At 37.9% G+C, this 24,366-nt stretch overlaps 1 long non-coding RNA gene and 9 other non-coding genes across 11 annotated transcripts in view; 1 reads left to right on the top strand and 9 right to left on the bottom strand.

Moving 5' to 3' along the window:
* The window catches only part of LOC147833022 (uncharacterized), a 59,777-nt gene that overhangs the window by 28,625 nt on the left and 6,786 nt on the right, over positions 1-24,366 (top strand). Inside the window, exon 3 of one of the 2 annotated variants that reach the window (XR_015513022.1) lies at positions 8,561-9,703. The exons of the other annotated variant lie outside the window; for it this stretch is intronic. This is a non-coding gene — a long non-coding RNA (uncharacterized LOC147833022). Of the gene's footprint in view, positions 1-8,560; positions 9,704-24,366 lie in introns of those variants that run through there. 2 annotated transcript variants of the gene reach the window in all.
* On the bottom strand, positions 1,363-1,445 carry trnal-uaa (transfer RNA leucine (anticodon UAA)). Its single transcript has one exon. It is a non-coding gene; the product is annotated as a tRNA-Leu (tRNA).
* Positions 4,610-4,692, bottom strand: trnal-uaa (transfer RNA leucine (anticodon UAA)). The gene has a single exon. It is a non-coding gene; the product is annotated as a tRNA-Leu (tRNA).
* trnal-uaa (transfer RNA leucine (anticodon UAA)) lies at positions 10,693-10,775 on the bottom strand. Its single transcript has one exon. It is a non-coding gene; the product is annotated as a tRNA-Leu (tRNA).
* On the bottom strand, positions 11,316-11,398 carry trnal-uaa (transfer RNA leucine (anticodon UAA)). Its single transcript has one exon. It is a non-coding gene; the product is annotated as a tRNA-Leu (tRNA).
* Positions 12,447-12,529, bottom strand: trnal-uaa (transfer RNA leucine (anticodon UAA)). Its single transcript has one exon. It is a non-coding gene; the product is annotated as a tRNA-Leu (tRNA).
* Positions 15,020-15,102, bottom strand: trnal-uaa (transfer RNA leucine (anticodon UAA)). Its single transcript has one exon. It is a non-coding gene; the product is annotated as a tRNA-Leu (tRNA).
* trnal-uaa (transfer RNA leucine (anticodon UAA)) lies at positions 17,555-17,637 on the bottom strand. The gene has a single exon. It is a non-coding gene; the product is annotated as a tRNA-Leu (tRNA).
* trnal-uaa (transfer RNA leucine (anticodon UAA)) lies at positions 19,791-19,873 on the bottom strand. Its single transcript has one exon. It is a non-coding gene; the product is annotated as a tRNA-Leu (tRNA).
* On the bottom strand, positions 23,045-23,127 carry trnal-uaa (transfer RNA leucine (anticodon UAA)). The gene has a single exon. It is a non-coding gene; the product is annotated as a tRNA-Leu (tRNA).

Genomic DNA, 24,366 nt, shown 5'->3' with positions numbered 1-24,366 from the left:
CAGGTACAAAAAACACTATATATACGTTGTATTAGGATCCATCCGGCATGAAACCTTCATTCATTCATTTTCCTTTGGTGTATTCCCTTTTTTTATCAGGGGTCACCCCATTGAAATGAACCAATATTTTATCCAGCATAGGTTTTACACAGCAGATATCCTTCCAGCTGCAACTCAGTACTAGGAAACATCCATACACACACATACACCACAGAGAAACTGGAGCAAACACTGGAGCAAACGCATGCAAACTCCACAGAGAAACACCAACTGATCCAGCCAGGACTTGAACCAGCAACCTTCTTGCTGTGAGATGACAGTGCTAACCACTGAGCCAACGCATTGCCCATTGGATGAAACAATCATGTGGAGAGCAGATATACAGTAGGTACTGTATAAAAGTCAACTTGCTTTGGATAAACTGTTTTCTTTTATGACTTTGATTTACTTTTACATTTATTTTCACAATTATTAAAGTGACACAATTTTTAACAGTACTCTCTAAATCAATCTCAAGAGTATGGAAAATCTCTAAGTGGACTGTACAAACCTCCTGGAGTTTTTATGTTTTGTACATGACACAGAGTCCAACCTATTGTGTTTTATAAATGTCGCCAGCTACACCTAACCCTAAACTCAACCTCACAGTAACCTGTGGTGTTTCATCTAAATCTACATCTAGACCAAATCTAAACCCAGCCTACTTTTGGCGTGCTCCCTCCCGCTTGGAGGTCTCCGAGGTGCATCTTTACCTACTTGCAAGAGTACAGTAGGTGTACCACCAGGTTTAAATGGATGGATGTGATTGGCAGGTGTGAACAGGACTTTCGGGAATTCTTTTGATGGTAATCACATTGATGCAATTTAAAGGTTTACCAGGAGTGGGGATTGAACCAACGAGGACATTTGTCAATTGGACCTTAAGTCAAACACTTTAACCACTCAGTCATCCTGGTTCCTGTAGTTTTTATGGTTTATTAATTGTATAGCTTTTGGATTAACACTGACCCATAAGACAATCATTATATCTTAAATGTGCACAGCAGATGGGTTAACCACCCTGTCATTCTATTTTTAAGGATGGTTAATGCTGCAAGCTTATTTCTTTTAGGTCAGGGGTGTCCAAACTCAGTCCTGGAGGGCCGGTGTCCTGCATATTTTAGTTCCAACCCTAATTAAACACAACTGAACCAGCTAATCAAGCTCTTTCTAGGTATACTAGAAAGTTTTAGGGAGGTGTGTGCAGGACACCGGCCATTCCAGGACTGAGTTTGGACACCCCTGTTTTAGGTTTACTTATATCTTTTTCTTTTCTTTTTTTTTTTAAGGAAGTAACAGTCACTTTTAATTGCAGCAACATACTACCAGGAGTGGGGATCGAACCCACGAGGACATTTGTCCATTGGATCTTAAGTCCAACGCCTTAACCTCTCGGCCATCCTGGTTAATAGACAAGCTTTTGTGTTCTATATAAGCTCTTTTAGGGTGAGGCAGTGGCGCAGTAAGTAGTGCCGTCGCCTCACAGCAAGAAGGTTGCTGGGTTGCTGGTTTGAACCTTGGCTCAGTTGGCGTTTCTATGTGGAGTTTGCATGTTCTCCCTGCCTTCGAGTGGGTTTCCTCTGGGTGCTCCGGTTTCCCCCACAGTCCAAAGACATGCAGTACAGGTGAATTGGGTGGGCTAAATTGTCCATAGTGTATGAGTGTGTGTGTGAATGTGTGTGTGAATGTTTCCCAGAGATGGGTTGGGGCTGGAAGGGCATCCGCTGCATAAAAACTTACTGGATAAGTTGGCGGTTCATTCTGCTGTGGCGACCCCGGATTAATAAAGGGTCTAAGCCGACAAGAAAATGAATGAATGAAGCTCTTTTAAAGGCACTTGGAGGAACCTATTAGTTTCTTGATCAGCACACCTACATTGTTGTTGTATTTCATTCAAAACTTTCGCAATGTCTTACTAAAGCACTTGTTTATTAAAGAGGGAGCTTAAAACACTATAAATACCTTGTATTAGGATCCATCTTGGATAAAACACTCATGTGGAAAGCAGATATATTTAATGTAGGGTTGGGCATCTAAGCTATAATGCCGATCCGATACACATCTCGATACAAAGAATACGATCCGATATATTAGCGATACATTTGTGACATTGCGATGCAACACGATACGATTCACACCCATATCACGATACAATGCGATATTTCAGCACTAACTAATTAGATCAAGTTTATGAGATGATGTGAAAGAGGATGCTGTGCCATTGAATGAGTTTGATTATTTTTTAACCAAGCAAAACCAAGACTTTTTTTACAAACTGGCTCTTCTCTCAGAGCCAGAGTGTCAGTTTACAGTAGAGGGCCATTTTAGAACATATAGCACATATTATTTAAGTATTTTCAAGATAAACAGAATGTATAAGTGCAATATATATTAATATATATATATATATATATATATATATATATATATATATATATATATATATATATATATATATATATATATATATATATATATATATATATATATATATATTTGCACTCTTTCAACATAAAGGTTTACCATTGCACAACAAGAATTGTGATTTAACTTTTCAACTATGAAAACAAGTTTTACAAAGATATTTTGCCACTGATTATTCAAAACTTAAGGTCGTGAACTAGCAGTGTTATGTTGCTTTGAAACATCACTGTCACTGTAAACAACAGGCTAATAAAAATATAACAAACCAGCAATCTTCTTGCTGTGAGGTGGTCAAACTACCCACTGTGACACCGTGACACCCATTATTTTTATCATTATTATTATTAATATTATTATTATTATAATTAAATAAAAATAAACAGGAAGAGGTGTTTAAAACCTTCGTTCTCCGTGACACTAGGCTTAATATCTTTGCAGATGAACAATGCAATAGCATTCGTTATTGGAGTAGAGCGAGCAGAACTGTTGCGCACGGAAAAAAAACTTGCAATACTTTTCTCACCACTTTTGGAGCTGGTTGAAGCAGTGCGAAAGCCGGGGATGCAGGAACACTGGAAAATGCTTTCACAACAACACTGAGGCGCCGCTTTAAGTGAGATTTCAGATTAGTCATACTGCCCGCGTATTTTACAGATGCGCGGCACATTTTGCAAATTGCATCTGTCCTGTCATGTCGTCCATCCTTAAATCCATAATGTTGCTTGCCATACTTTAGATTTAAAACTCAGTGGGGACTAAAATGTTTGTTTTGCTTCTCGCGTTTTCTGAGGGCGCACCACTAGCTTCATCCGCACACCTGATACACTGAGTTGTAGTGAAAGTGTACACATCCGCAAATCCGTTGCTAAGGCTTACTTTATGTAGGTCGATTAAATTATGCGCCAAAAACAGGTTGACAACACTTGTTAATAAATAAAAAAATACATTCTATATTAAAAATATAAGCTGTATCTCGGAAAAATCGATGCATCTCGCAAAAACCGATGCATCTCGATTTGCTTCCAAAATTTCATTCATCCTCTGCTGCTCAACCGATGCACTCGCATCGTGCACGCGCATGACCGCGTATCGATACATATCGATGAATCTTCCCATCCCTAATTTAATGTCATATACATGACACAGAGTCCAGCCTATTGTGTTTGATGAGTATCTACACCTACCCCAACCCCAACCCCCAAACTCAACCTTACAGTAACCTGTTGTGTTTCATTAACCTCTACACCTACATCCACCATAAACCCAGCCTACTTGTGGCATAAATCCCTCCCACTTGGAGGTCTTCTTGCTGCAGTGATACCTACTGTACTTGCAAGAGTAGGTGTACCACCACTTTTAAATGGATGGACATGATTGGTAGGCATAAACAGGACTTTCGAGAACCCTTTTGGTGTTAACCACATTGATGCATTTAAAAGTTTACCAAGAGTGAGGTTTGAACCCACTAAGTCATTTGTCCTTCGGATCCTATTGACCTTATTCTCTGCAGACGAGCGGGCGCTGCCATTTCAATCTTTTTGGCACGAGACTTCCGGTCTCATTCACTTCCCTTCATTTTTAGACATTAAAAACTGCTCGTTTCGCCGTTTGATGTTGCAAACTGATATTTCCTTGTTATATTATTCTACTTGGTCTGTATAGTCATGCAAACATTTGTTTGTAGAGCAAGTAGTTTGACCGTTTTTTGCCGTTTATTATTCCTTGTCATTTCTCCCATAGGCGACTGAAACGGAAGTTCTAAGACAATCGCGAAAACAGGCGCACTTCCGCATTTTAGAATAAGGTCAATAAGTCCAACACCTTAACCACTCCAGCAGTGTATAATAGACAGTGCTTTTGTTTTCTTCATAGGCTCCTTTTGACTACAGTAAAGGCTATATATTCAGTTAAATGTACCAGAAGAGATGGAGTGTTGAAGTCCTCTTACAGTTTTTATGGTGTAATAATGGTATAGCTTTTGGGTCAACACTGACCCATATGACAATCTTTGTATCTTAAATATGTACAGCTTTCATCAGAAGAAGGGTTAACCACCCTGTCTTTAAGAATGGTTAATGCTACAAGCTTATTTCTTATTTATTTATATTTTAGGAAATAACAGTGACTTGTAATTGTGGCAACATGCTACCAGGAGTGGGGTTTGAACCCACGAGGACATACGTCCATTGGATCTTAAGTCCAACACCTTAACCTCTCTGCCATCCTGGTTATCAGAGGGGCTTTTTTTGTTCCAAACTGGCTCTGTTAGAGATACTTGGAGGAACCTATTTGTTTCATCATCACCACACCTACATTGTGACTGTAGCCAATTTGTTGATCAGCACATCTACAGTGTTGTTGTATTTCATTCAAAACTATGCCTGCTTTACAACTATGTTCTACTAAAATGCCTATTTATTAAACAGGTCACTTAAAACCCCTTTATATATCTTGTATTACAGTAAGATCCATCTTAGATGATCCAGTCATCATTTGAAAGCACATACTGTAAGGCAACCCATTTAGGATAAACTGTTTACTGTAACTTTTTTGTTGCTTTATTTTCACAGAGTAACACAAATTATTATTATTATTATTATTAACTGTAGTATCTAAATCAATTGCAAAATAATAGAAAATCCCCTTAAATCCCCTTAAAAGTACACTGTGAAACCTGATAAGTTAACTTAAACTGTTTAAGGAAATTGATTGCGGCAAACCATTTAAGTTTTTAAACCAAATAGTTTGAGTACTTTTATACACAGAGTTATATATTATTTGTGTTGATATCATTAAACATTTTGAGCATTAGTAACTTAAACATTTTAAGTTCAGTTATTAAATCATTATGAGTTCAGTTAATTGAATGAATCAAATCCAAACAGTTATACATGCTCAAATGGTTTGGCATTGCTTTTAGCATTAAGGCTCATTTATACTTCTGCGTCAAGTGCTCACGTATACTATAGGCTGATTTATAGTACTGCGTCAAGTGCACGTGTACACTACTGTACGTGTGGACGCATAGCCCTCGCCACCGGTTTTGCTGACGTGCACCTCTCAAAAAATGTAACTACACGTCACAACGATGCATAGTGCAAGCTCTGTGATTGGTCGGCTTGGAATTGCTGATGAGTGTGGGCAGAACCGAGAGCCGGGCGAGTCCGTTGGAGTGACTGTTTATAAGTGTATAGTTCCGTGATGGAGCTTTAGATGAAAAGTTTTGTTTTGTGTTTACCTCATGGTTATAGTTGTTGCAAGTCCACCAGTTCCTGCCTCAAAATGAGCAAGTTTGAACCACTTGTACATTAAGGGAGCAAAAAAAAAAAACATCAGCGAAGAAACTTGACACAGAAAAACATAAACACCTCACTGCCAACTAGGCATTTCGGAAGTGTCATTGCAAATCAACAGATACAGCGCGTAGAAGTATGAATGCACAGCTACACGCGTTGCATGCGCCGTGGGACACTCAGATCACTTGATGCAGAAGTATAAACCAGGCTTTAGTGTTACTACAAAAAATGAATTCATAACTCATTCTGTTTGAGTTCTGCTAAAAAGTAATCAGTTTGAGTTACCATAACTCATTTTCATTAAGTCAAAGCTACTCTTTAGAAAAATATAAGTTAATTTATTTCATTTATTTATTTTCACTGTTTTACAGTATGGAAAAATGTCAGCGTTCTGCCACTCTGGTCTTATAAATTCTTGTTTTGGTGGCAGAATTCGGACACTATTCATGTCTAGTTCTGTTGTGCTTGGCTCGAGTTTTCTTGGGTCGAGCACTTGTTTCTGTCTCTGTGTGCGCGCGCGCCGTGGGAGGTGTACCCAGAGTGTGTGCGCTCCCGCTTGATGCGGCTGCGCGGACTTTGCATGCCTTGGACGCGCGCTCTTGTACTCGTGTTTGTGTTTTTGTCTGTCTGCAGCGTGGTGTTTCATTCCCCGCGTCTCAGTCTAGTTGGTTTCGGTTTTGGTCAGCGCTGGGATGAAGCATGCACGCTGCGTGTGTGAGCGCACGGTGAGTTTTCATTCATCGTGTGCTCGTGTCTTGCATCTGTTAAAGCACGTGGCTATGTGTTTACATTGTGGTCACGTGCTTTTGTGGTGTGCTTCAGTGTTGTGCTTGAGTTGTCGTGAACATGTGGTTAATGAGTTCTCTCATTGGCTGCATGTTCTTGTCCTGTTTTATGTGAGCGCATGGCTTGTGTTGTCTCTCTGTGTCATGCGCTCTCCCGTCTATTGTCTAGTCCCACCCTCCTTGTTAACTCATTATTAGTTTGTCATGCTCACCTGTTTGTCAATTTACTTTTGCTTTATAATCCCCTCATGTTTTCAGTCCTGTGCCAGTTTGTCGTCTACACTCCCCCTGTGTTCCTGCTCCAGTCTTGCCTTGCCTTGCCTTGTCCTGCCAGCCCAACCAAGTTTGTGTGTTTTGTTAATGTTTTCCCCCTCGGGGTAGTTTTTTTTTTGCCTTTTATTTTAATTTTATTATTAATAAACACCCATTATTAGCTGCACCTGAGTCCTCGCTCCTTTTCCTAACCACGACCATGACAGAAAAGGGTATAAATGGAGGTCGGAGCCAGCTCCAAATGGGCTGGTCAGCTCTAAAACCTGGTTTATACTTCTGCGTCAAGTGACCGGCGCAACTCACGGCACAGGCAACGCGCGTGGCTGTGCATTTATACTTCTGCGCGCTGTCTCCGTTGGTCTGCATTAACACTTCCGAAACGCTAGTGGGCAGTGAGGTGTAAATGTTCCTCTGTGTCGAGTTTCTTCGCTTCTGTTTTGCTATTCTGAACACTTCCTGGATGTACAAGTGACTCAAACTTGCTCATTTTGAGGCAGGAACCGGCGGACGTGCAACAACTTTAACCATTAGGTAAACACAGAACAAAACTTTCCATCCGGAGCTCCTTCACGGGACTCCACACTTGTAAAAATTCGCTCGCGCCGATGCGCGGCTCTCGATCCCGCCCAGACTCGTTGGCACTAGCAAGCCGACCAATCACAGAGCTTGCGCTACGCGTTGTTGCGACGTGTAGTTACAATTTTTGAGAGGTGCACGTCAGTGACGGCGACGGCCACGGCGATGGGCTATGCGTCAGCGCCGTAGCATACGCCGGTGTTTGACGCAGAAGTATAAATCAGCCTTAAGTGTGTGGAACTATATGAGTAATAAAGGGACTAAGCCGAAAAGAAAATGAATGAATGAATGAATGAATGTAGTTAGGTGATTACACAACATAAAACCTACCAAAGATAAACCTATACTGATGTTAGACTTTATTGTTGGATGGAAGTTATATCGTGGTACTAAAATGATGTGAGATTTTAGTTAGTAAATGCAACAAGCCTAATACCAACCAAATGCCAGATGACGTTGGTCTTAGATGTCAGCTGACGCCAGTATTAGACAACAAACTGATGTTACATTTTGGTCACTTGACGTCACAACCAAAATAGAACTAAAGATAAACGTCATTGTGTGCCTGCTGGAAATGACCAGGAGTTATTTTTCATCCATTGTATCTTATAGGGAACGTTTACACAAAAGTGAAAATCATACACATGTGGTTTTAAACCTTTATGAGTGTATTTCTTCTGTTGAACACAAAATAATATATTTTGAAGAATCCTGGTTGCTGGCACTCATGGACTTCCATAGCAGGGGGGAAAATTATATTGAAGTCAATGGGTGCCTGTTACCAGCATTTTTACAAAATATCATCTATTGTGTTTAACAGAAGAAAGAAACAGATTTCTAGTAAAGTAAAGGGTGAGTAAACGATGACAGAATTTTCCCTTATAGTTGTGCAGCTGCTCGGTGTGTGTTCCCATTCTTCCTTAATGCCGAGTGAACGCGTCCCCTTAAGCATCTTCCCCATTTGTGACACAACGGCGTTCTGCTTTGATCGCCTTCTGCACGGCTCACCAAGCAAACACTTTAATTAGTGCTTTATTGACTAATGCTTTTCTCCAGGCCCTGTGTCACTAGCTTTACCGGCCGCCGGCCTATTCTTTGTGGATTAACCTCTTTCTGTGCGCAGTTTAACCAGCCATTGTCCTGCAGTAACGTGAACTGTTCTTGCAGGAGGTTTCCACACAAAAGCCCTTCAGTGCCCAGGCAGACCTCAAAGAGCCATCATCTCTCCATCTCCATCTCTTCAAAGACTCCTTCATCACTCTGAATCTCCTCTGTTCCTCCTCGGCCCCTCGTTTAGGAGCGGGACCCCACCGGCCCTCACCTCCCCCATTGACCAGCACACTTATCCCAGTGTCTCCTGAGAGCTCAGAGCTCATAAGTAAGACCTTGACAGCTGATAATGACTTTGGGGAAGGAGATCACTGCTGCGTTTTTGATGGTGCACATGCAGGGTCCAAAATCAACACTTGCCAAGTACTGGATGAGCGTACAAATTGACTTTTGGCAAGTACAAAGGGTATTTTCCACTTATTTTTATGGAACGCAACATCACAGTGGTTAAAACTGCAATGTATGAACAATAGACTGACCACAGACTGAAACATTTTCCACAGAAAAGTTATTCAGCTGTGGACTTTGCTATATATTTAGTTATTTATTCATATTTAACTCTCAAATTCAATGTGACAGCTTAATGCTGGTACTCAACATTTAAAGAAGAAAAAAAACAGGCATTGCTGATTTTTCACTTGTTGGAATTAATGGACAAATAGGCTCCTATTTACACCTAATATTTGACCTTGGACTACAGGTACATTGTATGGGTCAAATTATGGATCTTTCTTTTATGCCAAAATCATTAGAATATTAAGTGAAAATCATCTTCCATGATAACATTTTGTAAACTTTTTTCTTTTGTAAATTTATCAATCATCATTTATGATTGGTAAGATGCCCTCTCAATTCTCAATTAGCCATTTCCTAGTTATTGCCTGTTTTTTTTTTATATCAACCAATAACATTTTGAGGAGGTATCTGTATTAATGCACTCCTTTCCATTTTATTTTATGCAAAGCAACAGTCATCAAAATTAGTTTATGCCAATTATTTTTTATATTAATCTATGTCTATTTCTGAATATCTTTTATTTCTCCAGAAACTATTTACCATTAGCATATTATGAGAATTTCCAAGGATGATGTGCACTGAAAAAAATTTGGGGTTCCACACAACTGATTTGTGTTAGTGCAACATGGAGGAATTAATTTAAACTTCTTAGTTTTTACAAATTTAATTGGATTAACAACTCAAGAATTGTGTTGATTCAGTTCATTTTAAATAAGTAGTTTGAACAAACAGCAAATATATATATATATATATATATATATATATATATATATATATATATATATATATATATATATATATATATATATATATATATATGTATATTGTTTTTTGGTTGACTGGTTTGTGCTTATTGATGTCTTTGGTATCCACTGGCAGACCAGACATGTCAAATCATTTGGTTCACAGATGGGGGTGTTTATCCTCTGTTTCTAATTCTAACCCCCTTTTTTAAAAAATAGTGGACACCTCTTTATGTTGAGTCCGATCGGCTCTTTCATCTGAGAGCGGCTCTGTAATGAGCGACTCTTGTAATGAGCAGACCTTTGCCATGCTAATGAGTGTTCAATTGTTCCTGCTTTTCCATAGCTTCTCCATCAGCAGGGGCAGCACTCTCAACCTGTCCATCTCCCAAAAACCCTGCTGGATCTCAGCAAAAGGGGGGCCAGAGAGTGGTCTTTGAAGAGCAAGCCGTCATTATCTTCTCTGAGGGCTCTCGTCTGGTAATTACAGTGGCTTTTTGGGGCGAATGATTTCTTGATATTGTAGAAGAGTGATTCTCAGCATGTGCTTAATTTCGATGTGTTATTTTTTAGGTTACTTTTGTTCGTCGTACCTGACAGGTCAAGGGGGAAGGGTTGGCTTTACCGCAGGGTGCTGAGAATCAATATAGCACTGGTTCTTTTTCAATAAATGACACAGGGAGGGTGGAGGATTGGCAGAAGAGAATTGGTTTATTGGAGACTCGATAACTCTGAAATACAATAATACGTGAATATGGTGTTTTGGTGCAGCTTCTCACTATGATCATGTGTTCAGTGAGTAGGCTCACTTGTTAGTTGGTTACCATTGATGACTGAAGGAAACTTAATTTAAATGGCAACTAAGAGACTAATTGGTTGGTAAGGTAACTTATCACATGTACATTAATGCATTTAAAACTCTATATTTCCTACCAGGAGTGGGGTTCGAACCCACGAGGACATTTGTCCATTGGATCTTAAGTCCAACGCCTTAACCACTCGGCCATCCTGGTTCTGTTCACTATTCGTTCAAAACCAGTTTCTAAACCTGCATTATGAAAACCAGATGATGATTTTTTATTGATATAATAATATATGCTTTAAGTTGCCTTGTCCAAGTTGGCATCAATGATGATGTTTTGCCTTGTAGATGTGTTTTTTGGCATGACTGATTTCTTGATATTGTAGAAGAGGGATTATCAGTATGTGCTTAATTTCGATGTGTTATTTTTTTTCTGTTGATTGTCGTACCTGACATGTTAAAGGTAAAGGGTTGGCTTTGCCACGGGGTGCTGCAAATTAATATAACACTGACTCTTTTCCTATAAATAACACTGGGTTGGAGGAAAAAAGGCAGAAGAGAACTGGTTTAATGGAGACTCAATAGCTCCATCAGCAGGAGCTGCTTACTTATAATCTTACTATATAATTTCTTACTATATTCATGTGTAGGCCACTGGATGAAATTTCATTTTAAGGGCAAATAAGAGACTCCATTGTTTGTACGTCAACTGTTCACATGTATATTAGTGCATTTAAAGCTCAGTTCCTCCTACCAGGAGTGGGGTTCGAACCCACGAGGACATTTGTCCATTGGATCTTAAGTCCAACGCCTTAACCACTCGGCCATCCTGGTTCTGTCAGGCCTAGATAATGCTTTAAGTCCCGTTCTCAAACTTTTTTTTTATTGCCTTGTTTTTGGCTGGAATAATTTCTTGATATTGTAGAGTGGTTTCCAGCATGGGCTTAATTTGATGTGGTATTTTTGTTTGTTTTTTTTTGTTTGTCATACCTGACATGTCAAGAGGAAAGGGTTGGCTTTTACCACTGGGTGCTGCGAATCAATACACCACTGGTTCTTTTCTGATAAATGACACTGGGTTGGATTAAAAGAGGCAGAAGAAAACTGGTTTAGTGGAGACTCTATAATTCCGAATACAACGTTTGGTGCGCTTTCTCACTATGATCATGTGTTCAGTGAGTAGCCTCATTTATAAGTTGGTAACCACTGGTGACCATGTTGACTTCATTTTAATAGCAACCGAGAGACTAATTTGTTGGTAAGGCAACCGTTCACATGTACATTAGTGCATTTAAAACTCACTTGTTTCTACTAAGAGTGGGGTTCAAACTCATGGAGTCCTTTGTCCATTTGACTTTAAGTCCAACACATTAAGCACTCGGCCATCCTGGTTCTGTTTTTGTAATGATATATGCTTTAAGTTGCCTTTCCAAACATTTGTGCCATTAATAATGATTTTTTTGCCCTGTAGATGTGTTTTTTTGGTGCGAATAACTTCTTGATATTGTAGTAGAGTGATTTCCAGCATGTGCTTAATTTTGATATGTTATTTTTTTTCTTTGGATTGTCGTACCTGACATGTTAAAGGTAAAGGATTGGCTTTGCCACAGGGTGCTACAAATCAATATAACACTGACTCTTTACCTATAAATAACACTGGGTTGGAGGAAAAAAAGGCAGAAGAGAACTGGTTTATTGGAGACTAAATAACTCCATCAGCAGGAGCTGCTTACTTATAATCTTACTATAATAGTTTCTTACTATATTCATGTGTAGGCCACTGGATGAAATTTCATTTTAAGGGCAAATTAGAGACTCAATTGTTTGTACGTCAACTGTTCACTGTTCATGTACATTACTGCATTTAAAACTCAGTTCATCCTACCAGGAGTGGGGTTCGAACCCACGAGGACATATGTCCATTGGATCTTAAGTCCAACGCCTTAACCACTCGGCCATCCTGGTTCTGTCAGGTCAAAGCCAGTTTGTGAACCTGTATTATTAAAATCCGATGAGTGGGCTGCTTTTATGATTAATGCTTTAAGTTTCCTTCTCAAACATTTGCGACAACAATAATGATTTATTGTCTTGTTTTTGGCTGGAAGGATTTCTTGATATTGTAGAGTGGTTTCCAGCATGGGCTTCATTTTGATGTGTTATTTTTGGGGGGGGGTTTGTTCGTCATACCTGCGAATCAATACAACACTGGTTCTTTTCTGATAAATGACACTGGGTTGGATTAAAAGAGGCAGAAGAAAACTGGTTTATTGGAGACTCTATAATTCCGAATACAACGTTTTGGTGCACTTTCTCACTATGATCCCGTGTTCAGTGAGTAGCCTCATTTATAAGTTGGTGACCTTGTTAACTTAATTTTAATAGCAACTGAGAGACTAATTTGTTGGTAAGGCAACCGTTCACATGTACATTAAAAATTCACTTGTTCCGTTGGCGCCAGTGGTGTAGTGGTTAGTGTGTCGACACATGCACTTCGGTGCTCGCGGCAACCTGGGTTCGATTCTGCCTCGTGGTCCTATGCCGATCCTTCCACTCTCTCTGCTTTCCTGTCAATACTCTCTACTGTCCTATCAAAAATAAAGGTAAAAAAAACCCCGAAAAAATAATTATTAAAAAAAAAAAAAAATTTACTTGTTCCTACTAAGAGTGGGGTTCAAACTCATGGAGCCATTGTCCATTGGACTTCAAGTACAACACCTTAAGCACTCGGCCATTCTGGTTCTGTTTTTGTAATGATATATGCATTAAGTTGCCTTTCCAAACATTTGGGCATCAATAATGATTTTTTTCCTTGTAGATGTGTTTTTTGGTGCAAATAACTTTTTGATATTGTAGTAAAGTGATTTCCAGCATGTGCTTAATTTCGATGAGTTATTTTTCTTTTGATTGTCGTACCTGACATGTTAAAGGTAAAGAGTTGGCTTGACTGCAGGGTGCGGCGAATCAATGTACACTGACTCTTTTCCAATTAATGACACTGGGAGAAGTGTCAATGACAAATGTCAAAGGAAGAAGCAAACTAGTTTATAGGTGACTTTATAACTCTGAATACAATAGGCGCGTTCGTTTTGAACCATGGCTGCAGCCGGTAAACAACAAGAATAGCTGAGCGCAGGTGGGGGCGGAGTTGAAAGCAAAGCTATTAAGCTGAAAATGCCGGACACTTCGGGGCCCAAAGTTTCGGCAGTCATGATGACGGATCACATGGCATCATCATCCTTTTTTATTTATAACAACAAAAGATTTACAGTACAAACAGAATACAGTCTCTAGTTAGTTCATTTTTAAACAATAAGGGAATTATGAATTAAATATAGTATGGGAGAAATAAGGGGAAACGAGAGGGTAATATTAACATAAAAACGAATAGGCCTATAAGTTCAAAGCAATAAGCACAAATTGTAAAGTTCAAACATCCCTCTTTAGGCTATTACTTCTTGTTTGAATATTATAAAAAGAGGTTTACATTTATTTACGTTTATAGATATAAAACTTTCCAATAGGCCTATATATTAATGTAAAACCCAAAACAAGGTGTTTCGATTGAGTTTTAAACAATAATTAAGATTATTTTGGATAATGAAAGCATTTTCAAAAAAGCACTTTAATCCAAAAAGATTAAACAAAAGGACATTCCTAAAATAAGTGAGCTATAGATGTTTCCCAGAAAGAGCATCAATGTCACTTTTAAAACTTGTGCATAAACATCTAGACAGGAAAGAAATCTTTATTTTATCATCATTTACATCATTTTATAATTATTAAATAAGATAGTTCTTTAACTTAATTTGTTAAGAAACCTTTAGGGTGGCAGGATCAATGATGATAATTATTTTATTTCAAGTCTTTAAGACTTATTTGAGTAGATATTTAGGTTATTCACTAGAAATATATCATTTAAATCATTCATGGAGCTGAATAGAGTAAATATTGTTTTAAAATAAAATATTTAAAATATTTATTGCAGTAATATAATAATTGTAGTCTTTTAATACGCATGATATATACAAGATAGAGAGGGTATGAAGAGTTAATTGTTTGTTTTGAAATTCATGAATCAAAATTTGTCCAATAATAAACCTGAAACACAAGTGGTTGTTGTCATGCGGTGAACTCAGCCAATCGTGTAATATTGGTGTCTGCTCCTGCAGTCGCTCTTCAGATGCTGCACTGGCTGAATAAGTTGTCTGATCTCGAAACTCTTTCGCAATATTTTAATGTTTATTTTAATATTTTAATAACAGATTTCGATTGACCAGCGCAGCACTGCATAAAGTCGAACTCACTTAATGTTTTGGCTCACTTTCTTACTATATTCAAGTGTTCAGTGAGTAGGCAAGTGGATGATATGTAATTTTAATAGCAACTTAGTTACTTAATTGTTGTTAAGGTAACTGTTTAAATGTATGTTACTCCATTTAAAACCCAATTCCTTTCTACCAGGTGTGGGGTTCGAACCCACGAGGACATTTGTCCATTGGATCTTAAGTCCAACACCTTAACCTCTCGGCCATCCTGGTCACTTTCTATTGCTTGTTGATCTTAAGCCCGCTCATCCATGTCACCATACTGTTGATGACTCCTTGATGAGTTTTTTTTGGGTTTCTTTTTGCTCGTTGTACCTGACAGGTCAAGAGGAAAGGGTTGGCTTTACTGCAGGGTGCTGTGAATCAGTATAACACAGGTTCTATTCTGATAAATGACACTGAGATGGAGAAAAAGAGGGAGTAGAGAACTGGTTTATTGGAGACTCAATAACACAAGCTATTTATATGCGTGGCCTCCTCGTTTCCGTAACGACCTCTTTACCTATATTAGGCCACCTGAGAGCTTCAGACTGCGTTGAATGGGGATTTGAATGGAGCTCTACTGTAGTCTTTGTTTCTTGATCTCTCTACAGATACATGCCTCTTAAGTTACTGGAATAGCAGTGTTTCTAAAAATGAGTCTGCGCTCCCCCTGAGGAGAGCAGTGAGAGATTTACACAGCTGGTCTATGAGCACAAACTCTAACCATTCTTTTTCCTTTCAGGGGGTGGTCGGTACACATTACATTACATTCCCTCCAGCAGAAGCGGCCTCTCATGTGATTATTTTGCGATTTGGGTGGTTTTGTGTGTATATTAATTCACTCTTTCATCAAATATCACGTGCTGTTTATGTATCCGTCACCTTTTTTTCTTAGTAGATGTTTGTTGAATGTTTTAAAGATACCTAAATACTTTAAGAATTTGCATGGAACAAGTAAAAGATAATGCAAACTCTGTTAATGAAAACTAGAATAAAGATTAAAACTATTGGTCAAAATACATTTTCGTTTACTGAAATAAAAAGAAATATTTACACTTATTGAACTAAAAGTGAAGGAAGCTAACAACAGACTCATTAACTAACTGACATAAAATAATAATTAGCTAAAATAAACATTTTCTAAATTGTATGTACAGAAGTTACAGTAGATGCACTTTAACAGACAAACACTTCAGTCAAATGCATGATTATGTATCTTATATGATTGTATAAATCCGAACATAAAATATAAGTATAAAAGGTTGTCTGAACTCTTCATAATTTGTACTTTTGTTCGTTTAAGACAGAAAAGTGGGCAAACGATCGAATGAACTCAATATGGGCGTCAAAAATTGTAAAAAATAAAGCAGTAAAATTTACGGTAAAAAAGGCAGCTGTGGTTGCCAGTACTTTACCGTTAAAAACACGGTACAAACCGTAAAAGTAATTTCTAATTTTGTGGCAAACTAACGTATTTCATTAATTTATAGAGGTTATATGTCTGTATTTTGAATGACCAACATCCACACAGATTTTGTTACACAGTTAGACACGTTAGCACACCCATATGCAGGAGGTGATGAGGAAGTTACATAATGAACCAAAGCTCATCACAATCAACTTTTCCCATGAGCAGAAAAGTGTGTTAATATATAGAAGGTGCTCAGTGTCATTCACACAGCTACTAAACACCAGTATGGTAACACGCAAAAAATTAAAGTCATGAAATAAACATTGTTTATCAACATTAGATGTAACATAAATCTCTAATGTACATAACTGATGGGGAAACAACTAAAAACATCCAAAGTAATGTAAACAAAAAGTATAAAAAGTGACGTTCCATACAGGGAATTCTGGGAAAGTCAATTTATGGTTATTCACCGTATATATTAAGGAAACATACCGTTAACCAGGTTACGGATTTTGACTGTAGCATTTTTACAGTTTTTTACCGTTGAATTCACGACCATTTTTTACAGTGTAGTCAACTATACATTGTATGAGTCAAAAAATCAATTATCCTTTTATGTCGAAAATCGTTAGATAATTAATTAAAGTTCATGTTCAATTAGGAAAATTCCCCACTGCCTTTCCTTAAGCTTAGTCCCTGATTCATCAGGGGTCGACACAGTTGAATGAACCACCAACTGCTTTGCGACTTTATACGACAAATGCCCTTCCAGACGCAATTTTGTGAGTTTAATATTGTGAAATTTACAAAACTTACATATAACTAGTCAAATGTATTGCTATGAACTTAATTTGACCACTTCAAAGGTGATTTTGTCTATGCTTTTATGTTTTTAAAGCCTCTAATTTTAAATATTGTCCTATCCTGAAGATTTATAAATCTCACCCGTATAACTGGTTTTGTGGTCCACGGTCACATATAAGTTTGCAAGCAAAGTGACAAACCAAGCAAAGACCTCATTTTAGAAGGAGAGGGGTTTGAACACACAAGGACATTTATACATTGGCTCTTAAATCCAAAGCCTTAACCACTCGGCCATCCTGGTTCCATTCACTAAAAGTATCGCGGGTTTTGGTGCACTTTCTCACTCTGATCATGTATTTAGTGACTAGGCTTGCTTATAAGCTAGTAACCATTGATGACAGAATGAAAGCTCATTTTAATACCTATTGAGAGACTACATTACTGCATTTAAAACTCAGTTCTTCCTACCAGGAGTGGGGCTTGAACCCACGAGGACATGTGTCCATTGGATCTTAAGTCCAACGCCTTAACCACTCGGCCATCCTGGTTCGTTTCACTGTTATTTCAAAACTGGTTTCTGAACCTGCTTTATTCAAATCAGATGATTGCTTTGTATTGTAGATAATAGATGCTTTAAGTCCCAAAACCTTTGCTGCATCAATCATTCATTTTGCCTTGTAGATGTGTTTGAATTCATTATATTTTTTATATCAATGTCTCTTAGTCTTCAACAGAAAACTTAAGGGCACTGACTATACCACTCTGCAATCTTGGTCACTTTCAAACTCTTTATTTCATTCACAGATACAACAAAACCACAATATCTCTGTTTCAACCTGGTTTACCTGCTGCATTCAAACGCATCTTTTCTGACCACTTGTGTTCTGACTTTATCAAGACCATTTCCTTTTTATTTTGTCATGCTCTACATCACTTTTGCAGTGGTTCTCAGTATGGCATGCGGGTACTGTTGAATGAATGAAACCATGTTGCACGGCTTATGAGAGAGCAGGAAAACGAACTATGATTTCAGTCATAATCAAAAGCATGATTGGCAAAACAGCAAATTCTGAATACAACATTGTGGTGCAGTTCCTCACTATGATCATGTGTTCAGTGAGTAGGCTCACTTATAAGCTGGTACTCATTGGTGATTGCCAATGTTAATACCAATTGAGAAACTAGTTTGCTGTTGTGGCAACTATTTATGTCCGTTAGTGTATTTTACATTCAGTTCTTCCTAACAGGAGTAGGGTGTGAACCCACAAGAACAATTGTCTAATGAATCTCGAGTCCAACACCTTAACCACTCAACCGTCCTGTTTTAATTCAAAATTTGATTCTAAACCTGTATTATTAAAATCAGATGATTGATTTTTATTGATATAATAATAGATGCTTTTAGTTGCCTTCTCAAACATTTGCGGCATCAATATTTTTTTGTCTTGTAGATGTGTTTAAATTTTGTAGATTTTTGATAATGATCTATCTTAGTCTTCAACAAAGAAGTTTAGGGCACTGACTTAACCACTCAGCCATCCTGCATGGTCACTCTCCAACACTTTATTCCCCTCACAGACAAAAACCACAATGGCCCCTATTTCACCTGACACATTCAAATACATCTTTTCTGACCACTTGTCTTACCGTACGTTCACACCGAAAGCGGCGAGAGCGTCAAAGTAGCCGGAAGTCATTCATTTTCAATGAGAGCCGGCGGCGATAGGCGACGATAAGCGGCGAGGAGCAGCGCGGCGCGTCTTCGCCGGCGTGAGCGTCGAGGAGAGTTGAAATGAAGTCAACTTTATGGTAATGAGCTATGACGCGTTTCGGCGGCAAGCAATCAGAATGAAGACGTCCACCGCTTGATAGCAGTTCAGGGAACACAGACCTGTGAACTTTGGTTCCGACCACAGTTGTTCCCAAGGGTTTGATTATTGCGGTCGCCTGATTTCCAATTATTTACAATGTTTTCTTACAGGAACATACATTAAATAAGTCACTGGCGAGTTACTGATGTTCATTAATGTTATATAAATTTATCTTTAAAAAGCGGGAATCTCACGCGATGTGACAGTACAAAACAGTACTGCTGCTTCAGGATATTTCAGACATACGGACACATATTGGATAAATAGAGCAAAGCCACACCACACGCAACTTGATCTTCCATTGTTATATGAATTTGATAAAAAAGTGCGCAACATTTTCGCGCTAAAAACATGCCTTATGCAGGAATGTAACTGATATGCTGCAACGGCTCCTTTAAATATGAGATCAATGTAGCGAGTTTTGACGCTCTCGCCGCCGGAGCTGAAGGCAGTCAGCGTTGTCGCCAGGGCGGCCAGAGCGACCTTGGACGCTCTCGCCGCTTTCGGTGTGAACGTACGGTTAGACTTTCTGATCATTTGACTTTATCAAGACCATTTCCATTTTATTTTGTCCTGCTCTACATCACTTTTGCAGTAGTGCTCAGAATGATTTCAATCCTAATCAGTGTTTGGCAAAACAGCAAATTCTGAATGCAATATTTTGGTGCACTTTCTCGCTATAATCATGTGTTCAGTGAATAGGCTCACTTATAAGTTGCTAACCACTGGTAAATGGATTGAAATTTCATTTAAATGGCAACTGAGAGACTAATTGGTGAGTAAGGCAACTGTTCATATGTACATTACTGCATTTAAAATTGAGTTCTTCCTACCAGGAGTGGGGTTTGAACCCACGAGAACATTTGTCCATTGGATCTTAAGTCCAACGCCTTAACCACTCGGCCATCCTGGTCCTTTTACAGGAAAAAACTGTATTAATAATGAATTTATAAAATAATATATGCTATGCAGTATGTTGCTTCTCAAACATTTGCGGCATCAAGAATGTTTTTGGTTTTGTTTTTGTCTTGTAGATTCAGTATATTTTGATATCAATCTCTCTTAGTATTCAATGGGTAAGTTAAGGCACTTACTTAACCTCTCAGCCATCCTGCATGGTCACTCTCCAACACTTGATTCCCTTCACAGACAAAAACCACCATGGCCCTTATTTCCCCTGACACATTCAAATGCATCTTTTCTGACCACTTGTCTTCTGATGTTATCAAGACCATTTCCATGTTATTTTGTTATGCTCTACATCACTTTTGCTGGACTGTTCAGAATGATTTAAATCAAAATCAGTGTGTTTGGAAAAACATGCAAATTCGAAAAACAATGTTTAGGTGCAATTGATCATGTATTCAGTGAGTAGGCTCACTTATAAGCTAGTAACTATTGGTGACTGGATGAAAGCCAATTTTAATAACAATGAAGAGACTAGTTTGCTTTGTAAGACAGCTGTTCATGTACAGTAGTGCATATAAAATTCAGTTCTTCCTACTAGGAGTGGAGATCAAACCCAAAAGGATGTTTTTCCATTGTATCTTAAGTCCAACGCCTTAACCACTCGGCCATAATAATAATAATAAAATATATAATAATAATATATGCTTTTGGTTGCCTTCTCAAACATTTGCAACATCAATAATGATGGTTTTTGTCTTGTAGATGTGTTTAAATTTAGTATATTTTTGATATTGATATTTCTCAATCTTCAACAGAGAACTTTAGGGCACTTTTAACCACTGGTCACTCTCCAACACTTTATTCCCTTCACAGACAAAAACCACAATGGCCCCGATTTCACCTGCTGCATTCAAATGCATCTTTTCTGACCACTTGTCTTCGGATTTTATCAAGACCATTTATATTTTATTTTGTCACCCTCTACATCACTTTTGCATTGGTGCCCAGAATGATTTCAATCCTAATCAGTGTCTTTGGCAAAACAGCAAATCCTGAATACAGTGTTTTCGTGCACTTTCTCACTATAATCATGTGTTCAGTGAGTAGGCTCACTTTTAAGTTGGCAACCATTGGTGACTGGATAAAAACAAATTTTAACATCAATTGAGAGACTCTAATGTTGGTAAGGGCACTGTTTACATGTACATTATTGCAACCTAAATTCTGGTTTTCTTACCAGGATTGCAGCAACATAGAACCAGGAGTGGGGTTCAAACCCACGAGGACATTTGTTTATTGGATCTTAAGTCCAACGCCTTAACCTCTTGGCCATCCTGGTCACCCTTTGTTATTGGCAGTTCTTAAACCACTACTCTTAATCAAGTTTACGGTAAGGATTTTTGATTTTTCGATGTAGTTAGTTAGTGAATGAGGTGTAATGTCGGTTTACCAGGACATTGGGGCAAAGCAAATCATGTTTTTATACAGCATGATGCAAATGCAACAAATATTGTGCCAGGAGATGACTGAAACTACTTTACATTATTAATGTGTCTAAACAAAACTGTTAGTTATGGAATTATTGACTTTATTGTACTATTTACTTTTGTGCTATATTTACATTCTAGATATTCTCATTCTAGATAGCCATGTATTGGACCAAAACTTTGTTATAAAAATATTTTATTTAAATAGTTCTATGTCAGAGGAAACCGGCCCGATAAAAGCAGCTGCATCTTTTCCTTGTCAGAGAAGAAGGAAAACACACGCAGCCCCCGGCAGGCCTGTCGGTCTGGCAGGGTCATAACCCAGCACCTGAGCTAATCATGGACATTATCAAAACAGCAGGCTCTCTGGGGTCTGTTTGTTTTTGCTATCCAGGGTGGCCCCTCGCTCTCCCTGGGCCCTGGCCCTCCAAACAGCACCTGGAGCAGACAGTAAACACCTCCGCCTCAGCGCTGGACGAATGGGGTGTTAAAACTGACCTGGCGAGAGGGAGAAACCGCAGGCTGTAAGTCACGATGTGACAATTAGCATCAGAATTAAAACATGGGAATTGGTGATGGTAGTGGAAACTGGTGGGGTTTTTTTTTTGTTTTTTTTTTTTGGGGGGGGGGTCTTTTTTTTTTCCTTTTTCAATACAGTTCTGATCCAGCAAGTATTTTACATTTTGTCAGTTTAATTCGTACGATTTCAGTCATGTAAAAAAATTTACGATTTTAAAAAGGAGGCATGGCACATAACCCCAACCATCATTAGGTAATGAGCAAATCGTACAAAACTGTACGAAGTAGATCATAAAAATTCATACAAATTAGCCACTAAATCAAAACGTTACGAATTGCCATGAGATTGCGTTGTTCAGAGCAAAACAAACAACAACTACAACAACAAAAAAAGTTAAATAAAAACATTTGACTTCAAGATGTGGCATATTGTTTATTTGCTTATTATATAGGGGAATTTTTTTATTCATAAATGTAAATGGGCTGTGAAAAAACTAATTTTACTCACTTTACAATAGAAGAATAAGTCATTACCTAAGCACGATAAAAGAATTAAACAATACCATAGCAAAAAGAACTGTTAATTATTTTAAAGCCTTAAATTTTGTTTTTTGAATAATTGTTTTTTTATTTTCTTTTTATATTGTACTTGATTGGATGTTAATATAATGTTGTCATTGCCCTTGTTCTGTGTTCTAAAATAGCAATAAAAATAGATAAATAAATTTTAAAAAGGCCAAGAAGCCCACACAATAGCAGAAGAGCAAATAACTGGCGATTATTATAAAAAGGGTTATGATAACTTTAATCACTTTACTTTAATTTGCTGGTTTGTTCTGTTCTACCAGATCAGTGTTAATGTTTTATTAATCGTTCAGTTTAGTTAATGGTAGCTGAACCTTTCCCTACCCTAACCACTGTTTATTTGTTAAATGACAGAGATAAAGTATTGTTTATTTGTAAGTCTTGGTGATTTTCTTATGATTTTTCTGTCATGACTTAACATGTTAACAAATAAATATGAATGAATCATAATTCCTAAAATTATATTATAGTTCCTAAAAAATTTGGGTCGCGGCTTGATGACCATGTAAAAATGTGGTTACCATGGCCAAACCAGTTGAGAACCACTACTCTAAGGTAAAAAACCTACAGATTATGCATTAATCTACCAGGAGTGGGGTTCGAACCCACGGGGATATTCATCCATTGGATCTTAAGTCCAACGCCTTAACCACTCGGCCATCCTGGTTAAGCAATTATGCCAAATATGTAACTTAAAAATAATAAAACTTATGTTCCTTGATATCCTATTTCGGATGCCAAATGTCACAATCTGCTGTCTCCATGTGCTGCAAGCAGATGTGTCTGACTCCCAGGATGCATTGCAGTCATCTCTGCGTGTTTATCTGAGGTAGGTCTGTCTCATTTTCAAGGCTCTGAATTCCAGGGCTTTCTTGAAGATCTGATAAGAACTGCAATCTCAACATGCTCTCGTGTTCAATCTATCTTGGTCTCCATTTCCTTTTCACTCCCATTTCAGCGCAGAGACAAATATTAGCTCTCTTGTTTTCCAGTGAGTGTGTCTATTTAAAGGGATAGTTCACCCAAAAATCTACTCACTATTTACTCACTTGTTTTAAATCTTTATGAGTTTATTTCTTCTGTTAAAGACAACAGAAGATATTTGAATGAAGGTTGAAAGCGTGTAACTATTGACTCTGGAAGTCAGTGTTTCCAGCTTTCATCAAAATGTCTTCCTCGCGTGTTCAACAGCATAAAGAAGTTCACACATGTTTGAAACGAGTGGAGGCTGATTAAATGATGACAGAATTTTCAGTTTTGGGTGAACTATCTTTTTAAAGCAAGAAATAAACGAAAAACGTTTTATCTAAAGTGAAGAATGTGTATTGTAGTGCACTTAAGTGTCCTTCATGTGGGGTTTGTCGTGTAGCAGTGATTGTGTGATTAGGACTGAAGGACATCTGTTTCAGAGGAATAACAGCTTGACTTGTGTCCTTGCTCATGCGTCTTGACTGGAATTACTGTAAAGGCCGACAAATCCCAGTATATTTTATAAACTCCTCTGGGTTCATAAATCAAGTTAAAGCCTTTTTCATTTACTCGCCTTCATTGCTCTCCTCCAAACAGCTGTAAACAATGATGTTTTCTGGAACGTACGAGTTTATTGATTGAATCTATTTAAAAGAAAGCTCCTTTCATTATTGCCACTCCAGTATATCTGTCAAAAGCTCCGGGTAGAAGCATAAACCATATATATGTGCTCAACAAAGAGATCTTTGTGCTTGGATGTGAGGGGTTGTGCTGTTTTGCACATTGCTTGATGAAGAATTATTCATACTTCACTACATTTGATACCCTTGGTTGGTGGTTTGTCCACTACATCATTGCTTCTGTGAGCTATATATATATATATATATATATATATATATATATATATATATATATATATATATATATATATATATAT

This window comes from Danio rerio, chromosome 17 (assembly GCF_052040795.2).
Source record: "Danio rerio strain M-AB ecotype USA chromosome 17, GRCz13ab, whole genome shotgun sequence".
NCBI classification, from domain to species: domain Eukaryota; kingdom Metazoa; phylum Chordata; class Actinopteri; order Cypriniformes; family Danionidae; genus Danio; species Danio rerio.
Note: the sequence above shows the minus strand (reverse complement) of the source record. Positions and strands in the feature narration are given on the sequence as shown.